A 7,607-nucleotide genomic window follows, 5' to 3' on the forward strand; every position below is an offset into this window, starting at 1 on the left:
CCTGGAATTCTTCCTAAACTGGCAAGAAGTTGAAGTCTTCTGCTAGAGGAAGTGTCCTAGATTCTTTGAAGAGACATTACCAAATGAAGCATGCTCAGGGGCATTTTTGTCTCTGGCTACAACTCTGAAACTAGTGTGGCAGGTTGTGGCTCAGGCTCGCTTGATGTGACTTTGAAGCTTGTAGATGACCATCATTTCCCCCCCTGTCAGATACAAGGTGAGATGATGGAGAAAACTCAATTGCAAGACTGTTAAATACTCTGGAACAAGTTCTGACATGTGATTGTAATATCTTATTGGTTGTTGATGCCCATTGCCAAGAAGTGATCCATCCAAGATGAATCTTTGTTTTTACAGGACATTTGTTTCTAAAGCATCTATGTGAAGAATGGGTGGTTTTATGACAGTGCTTACATGGATGAAGATCACAACAGTGATCTTTCAAATGGCCAACTCGGTCACAGTGTTGGCATTTCACAATCTGTTGTTGTTGATGTGGAAGAGGAGTAGAATCTGGAACAGCTGGAGGTGAACTGTCATGAAAGAATCCAACACTCTGAAACTGAATGGGATTTGAGTAGTCTGGAATATGAAAAGACAAGTCCTTCTCATATCCGAGACCAGTTCTGTGTTTGTTGTGGACAAGCTCTTCCCAAGGTCTGATGATGGGCTCGGGAAGTGCAAGCTAAACTTCTGCATCTGCATGTAACCTTGCTGCATTATGGGAGTCTGTTTCAATCTTCTGAACAGAAAGAGGTTCAGAATGACTCCTCTGTTTTAATTCTTCTTGCTGTAGCTGAGATTCGAGCTACAAAAAATTAATTTTCTCTTGTGCATTTTGTAGACAGACTTAAATGTCTGTGAGAGAAACTTTGTTGTTTTTTAATGAATCATGAGTAGTAGACAATATCAGAGTTTTGAGAAACTCTAATACTTTATTGATTCTGGCCATTTTTCTCTTTAATGTCAAAATTACACCTTAAAAAATGATCACAACTACTACTATATGCAGAAAAGTAATATCCACTAGCAATATCCTTTATAAATGTGCAGCAAATGATCAGTGTGTAACCAACAAACACCAATTACAATCCATTACATAAAAATAAGTTTACTCATGACCAACACTATGTTCTAACAATACAACCGACTAAACTTCTCTCCACAAAAGATTACTTTTATTTGTCAAAAATATATAGCCCACCAAACTCTTATGGAGTAGTGGAATCAAAGAATCAATATCAAAGAATCAATGCATAAAAACTATAATGAGTTTTAAATACAATGCCACAGTGGGGCAACAGTGACAGATACGGTTAGATTTCTGGGAGAGCTCTGTATCTATATCCTTCTTGTTCATTTCCATCCTAACTGTTTGGCGTTCGGCCCGCTAAGATTCAAAAAGCATTAGCCGTTGCACGGGCAATACTTTTTGGGGAAGAAACTTGCTAGGCACATCATGTATCAGTTAATGCAATCAATGCTCCTCTTTTCCTATGGTCAGGGCTACGCGAGAGACATGGGACACATCTTCGTCGCGTCCGGGTATGGACCCTTCCGTCCTCTGTCTGCGTCCTAATGCATCTACAAATAAAAAATCAGCGGCTGCCAGGAAACTCCAATTTACTCCTTCGTCTAAGGATTCCAAATTGGGTAGGCCATCTTCCCCTCAGGAGGATTTTGAATTGGAGCTTTTATGGCCAGAGAGGAGTCTATGGGCCTGAAGCCTCTAACAATTCAAAAATCATTTTTTCAAGATAGGGAGGCGGCGTAGTGGTAAGGTCGACCTCGTTATGACGGACCGGTCTTGTGTTCGATCCCGAGCAAGGTTGGTGCTCGTCGTGCGAAAAGGTAACCGAACCGTGGCCAAGCCCACTACCTTTAGTACAGTGATGTGTGGTTTAACGGTAAGACACATGGGCGAAGCCCGGGAGGTCTGAAGTTCAAATCTCATTGAGTACAGTGACCTGCTGTGGTGGCGGCTAGAGGGGCGGACCCCCCTACCGTGGGTGTGCTCTTGCTAAAACCATAGGATCTTAGTATACCCGACTTGCAGGTGGTTGGTTATGCTCTTGGTGTTATAGTGGCAGCAATGAGGTTTGATCCTGGGTCTCCCGTGGATTAAACTTGATAGTTACCGATTCACCATGTGGTTAAAAAAAAAAAAAAAGAAGAAGAAGAAGATAGGGAGGTCATGGCACACTCTACGCATAAGAAACTGGCATCGTCTCGAAAGAAGAACGGGGTGAAATATACAAAGATTTCTGCTTTTGGGGGGCATGCATCTGACCTCAACTCCGGTTTTCGCTCTAGTGGGGGCCATGCATCTAACCTCAACTCCGGTTTTTGCTCTAGTGGCAATCTCGATTCTTCTGAAGTTTTGGCTGTGTAGGTCCTTAGAAGGGATATGCCCACTGACTCCATTCCCTAATGATGATCATGTCTCTTAATATCAGGGTAAGGGTCTTGGGATCAGCCAACAACGAAGATCTCTACATAACATCATTCAAATAAGCATCCCCATCTGGTTCTCTACAAGAAATTATGTCCGATAAGATGAAAGCTCGAGAAGTTCTTGTGAAAATTTGTCGTGACTGCCCGAGGTTTGTGCAATCTGTGCGTCAGGCCATTCTGGGTGGTTGGTCGCTACGTTGGATCCCCGTTTCTTCTCCTTCATTGCCGACAAATCCATTGCAGGGATGATCTTGTCGGGATGCTCCAGGGGATCACACACTCGTTAATATATATGGTCCATATACAAATTGAAAAGGGTTTTGGGACTGATTGGACTCTTGTGGCCTCCTGTTCATTCAATCTGTTATCTTGGCAGGGGATCTGAACCTGACAATGGAGGATGGGGAAATCTGGGGGCAGAAAAGCAAGAAGGATCCACTATCAGGTTATTTTAAGGATCTATTTACGAATAATTCACTTAAGGACATTATTCCCTGCCCTATCAGTCCTACATGGAGGAATGGCAGATGTGGGGCAGAAGGCATTTCAAAACGGTTGGACAGATTTTTAGTCCACTCATGTGCATGTGAAAAATTACGTAATACAAAGTCGTGGACATTCTTTTCAGAAACTTCTGATCATGCAACGATATTTTTGAGTGGTCTGGAGAGAAGGAATCTATAGGTCTTCCATCTAAATTGAATCGCTTGTGGCTCCAAGAACTTGACTTTGTAAATCTGGTAAGGTCTTCGTGGTCTCTTCCCTTAGAGCATTCACCAAAATATAAGATGGAGAAACAGGAAGAAGGAACAAAACAGAGAGCTGGTAAATATAGAACGTGAGATGGCTGCCCTAATCAATGACGAGGATCCGGGATTCTTCGAAGTTCGTAACAAAACGACTCTAATGGAACTTATGGCACGCAAAAACAAGATTCTACAATTCCACGAGGAATAGTGGAGGCTTAAAAGTAGGGTCCAATGGATTGCTAGTGTTAAGAATACCCGATTTTTCTAATGCGTGGCATCGAAGAGGAAGAAAGCAAATTCCATCTGGCACATTCGTGATGGGAGCAACAAGCTTCTTTCTTCACAATGGAAATTCAGAATGAAGTTGTTCGATTTTTCAACAATCAATTCAGACCAATAGAGGAAGCTAATCCAGAGGCTCAAATGGGCTTCACCAACCTCTATCCACACAAGGTTAGTGAGGAGGCTTCCGAGATGTTGGACCAGCCGATACTAGGCTTGATGGGTGGCCAGCGGAACTGTTCACTCACTTTTTTTGAAGAAATGGGGTCTGATCTCAGGTGCCATCAATGCAACCTTCATCTCTTTCATTCCTAGAATGTCTAATCCTTCTTCTTTCTCTGACTGTAGACCAATCTCTTTGTGTAATATGGTGTAAAATAAAATTTCCAAACTAATTGCAAATAGAATCAAAAGGATTCTATCTTCTAATATTACGCAGGCACAATTTAGGTTCATTCGCAACAGGAAGATTCAAGAAGCAGTAGCTATTGCTCAAGAATGCACTCACTCAATGAAATCTCGCAGATTGAAGTCTTGCCTCTTGAAGATTGACCGGATCAAAGATTATAATCTGGTTGATTGAGCAATTCTTAAGATGATCCTCAACAAACATGCGGACATCTCGATTGGGTCATGACATGCATCTCCTCCGCAAACTTGGTAGTGTTGATTAATGGCAGGCCGACTTCGTTCTTCGGGATTTCTTGGGGGCTGAGGCAAGGTTGTGCGCTCTCGCCTCTGTTATTGATTTTGGTTATTGATGGTCTGAGCAGAGGCATCAAGGCTGCTTAGGAGGAATCCACGGGTGCAGAGTTACAAAGAACATCCGGGCCACTCACCTAATGTTTGTGGACAATGTCCTTTGTGCTGGTCAAGCTAAATTAGTGGAGTGGTGGGAATTCCATCAGATCATCTCTAATTTTGGATTGGCATCTAGACTGTTCATGAACAAGGTAAAATCGGAACTGATCTCTGACATTGATGATCCAGTTATGCAGGAGATCGCTAGCATTTTCGGGCTTAAAATAAGGCCGTTGTCTCATGGATTTAAGTACTTGGGCTTTCAATTAAAACCAAACAGCTACGAAATTCAAGATTGGTATTGACTGATCCATAAGTTTGAGAAGAAATTGTTTCTGTGGGAAAATAAATGGTTGTCAATGGGTGGCTGGCTCATAATGATAAAGGCAGTTCTTCAAGGCATTTCAATCTACTGGATGCATCTGTTCCTATTGCCCAAAGCAGTTGCCCAAAGGATAAACTCTATTATTGTCAGGTTCCTGTGGAGTGGTGTTGGCAATATTAGGAAGCCTCACCTGGTGCGCTTGGACCATATCTCTGAGAGCGTGGAAGAAGGAGGTTAGGGCTTTCGAGACACCATGCATTTCAATCTGGCTTTGCTAACAAGAAACCTGTGGCGAGCCTTTTACCGGTTCTGGATTATGCAATGTGATTATTAAAGAGAAATATATGCTAAATCACAATTTGGCATATTGGGTTTGAAGGGGTGCTCTTGAATCCAAAAATGCCTCTTACATTTGGCATAGTTTGTTGAAAGCCAAACCGTGGCTATGTGGTAACCTCAGATGGGTTGTGGGTAGGGGAAATCGCATTGCCATTGGACTGGATGCCATCAAAGGTTTTAGTGGAGATCATCTTCTTTCACTTCCAATCCTACAGTTTTTCTACGACTCTGGCATAAAGACTCTGGCTCACATTTGGAACAGGCGCTCTTTTGCCTTCCCACCGTCTTGTTGGCCTTCCTCCCAGGACCTTGGTTTCCCAACTGATCTAGAGCCTGAATTGGAACATTACAGATATATGCTTGGGCGTGCTAGCATTGTGCTCAATGACAAGGAAGACCATCTTGCTTGGGGTGGTAGGAAGTTCGGGGGCAACATTCTGGTCCAAGATGTTTATTCTTACATCACCCAAGATTTGCGGACTGCTCATTGTGAGGCGTGGCTGGCAGATATGTGGAGATGGGAAGCCCCTCTTAAGCCCCTCTTAAGCTGAAATGCTTCTTCTGACTAACATGCCATAATAGGATCATCACTTGGGAGAATCTCATGCGGAGAGGCTTCCAAGGACTGGGGATTTGCTCTTTATGCGGAACAGCTAATGAGGAGGTGGTACACCTCTTTCTTCTATGTCCTTTTGCGAAAGTCATATCGCAGGAAGTCATTAAGTCCTTCCACATTTAGGCCATGATTGTCACGACTCACATCTATTGGTGGTTGTTTTCCCAATGGATTCTCGACTGCAAAGCTTTCAGGACGCTCCCTCTTTCCATTTTTTGGGGCATATGGCGGTGTAGGAACGCCATTATTTTTTGATCATGCTGGCCCTAATGTGTGCTCTACCGTTATGAAGATTGTGGGTTTCTTTCGGGAAATTGGGCCCTGGTTTCCCTCCCCACACCGGAGGTCTGTTAATTTCAATGATTTTGGTTTGTCTTATACAGTGGGTTTTTTTGATGGCGCCTGCTCGGAAGGCCTTTATGGTTGTGGGGCTACCATTTTGATGCAGGCAGGGCTCCAATACCATTTCCATTGGAGTGCAGGGGCTAGATCCAGTAGTAGAGCGAAGTTAGTTGCCGTTTGGGGCATTGTAAGATGTGCTTCCTGGCTGGAGATTGATGAGATGGAGGTTGCAGGGGACTCAAGCTGTTATAGATTGGGTGCAGGGCTTTATTCCTTTGGGGTTCCTGCATTATTCAACTGGATGTCTCAGATCAGCAGCTTCAAGAGAATCAAGTTCACTCATGTCTATCACGAACAGAATCAGTCTGTTGATTCTCTTTCCAAGAGAGGTAGGACTACTATGCCAAGGCAGATCTTCTTCTCCATCCTTCTCGACGGCTCTATCAATAGTTCTGGAGCTTTTTCTTTCTAGGCCTTTTTGTTTCCTTTTGCTTATCTTTCTGTGCAGGTCTCGGCTGTATCAAGTTTTGTCTCCTCTCCTTGGCATTCTAGGTTTGTCTTCATTGAGGGTCCTCTACGTTTCTGAGCTGAATCCGGTTTCTTCCCTGCTTTTTACTCGGCTGATCTGAGGCTGTTGCCTATTTGTTTATTTTGGCGATCTGGTGTTTTATGTATCCTGTTTCCTGCACAGGAAGTTTTTTATTTTCCTGGTTATTGAGGCACATATGGTAAGATTGTGCACATATCCCATGCTCATGTAACTACCTTTATCCTTAATATAAGTATTTTGTTTTTTTATTTTTGAAAAAAAAAATACATATGAGAGAAGAAATCCCTATAAAACCCATACAACCTTAACCAGTTTTCATGATGAATTTCATATTCTAAGACGGACTGTTTATTTAGTCCCATAGAAGTGCACTCATATGTCACATTGCAGGTGTATGTGATTGATGATTGAATTGATGATATCGGTAGATGGTTGTTTATGGGAGTGATTATTCAAGAGCCATAAAGAGCGGATGCCTCTATTCCATCACACCTCTGACGTGGTCTGGTCTCATTTGTTTTATAGATCGTGCACCATACTACTTCGCTTGCACTCTGCTTTACTTTTGCCGGTTCATGAAATAAAAATTTGACATAAAATTTAATCACCAATAAAGTTATTAAAGCTCCTATTATATATATAGATGCCATCGAACTCAGCGAATAACTTATTTTCATGGCTCTATACCCATCATGGTTTAAACCTGGGTATTAAGCATGGCAACAACCTATAACAATCACCGGATCACGGCCCAGCACAGTAGGGTTTTATAATACAACCCAACAAACTAGGCTCTTAATATATTAAAGTGACCTTTTTACAAATAATATATATATATATATATATATATATATATATATTCATGGCTCTATACCTATCATGGTTTAAACCTGGGTCTTAACCATGGCAACAACCTATAACAATCACTGGATCACAGCCCAGCACACTAGGGTTTTATAATACAACCCAACAAACTAGGTTCTTATTATATTAAAGTGACCTTTTTACAAATATAACAGTTATATATTTTGATGGCTCTATACCCATCATGGTTTAAACCTTGGTCTTAAGCACGTCAACAACCTATAACAATCACTTCATCACAGCCCAGCACACTAGGGTTTTATAATACAACCCAACAAACTAGGC

General features: G+C 42.1%; 1 long non-coding RNA gene across 1 annotated transcript; it reads left to right on the forward strand.

Annotated features, from left to right (window-relative positions):
- Positions 1-1,301: 1,301 nt before the first annotated feature.
- LOC149231512 (uncharacterized) lies at positions 1,302-6,706 on the forward strand. The gene is made up of 2 exons (XR_016248074.1): positions 1,302-1,765; positions 2,192-6,706. It is a non-coding gene; the product is annotated as an uncharacterized LOC149231512 (long non-coding RNA).
- The last annotated feature ends 901 nt before the right edge of the window (positions 6,707-7,607 follow it).

Source organism: Pinus tabuliformis, chromosome J (assembly GCF_031772625.1).
Source record: "Pinus tabuliformis cultivar Carrire ecotype Pingquan chromosome J, CPIR1, whole genome shotgun sequence".
NCBI classification, from domain to species: domain Eukaryota; kingdom Viridiplantae; phylum Streptophyta; class Pinopsida; order Pinales; family Pinaceae; genus Pinus; species Pinus tabuliformis.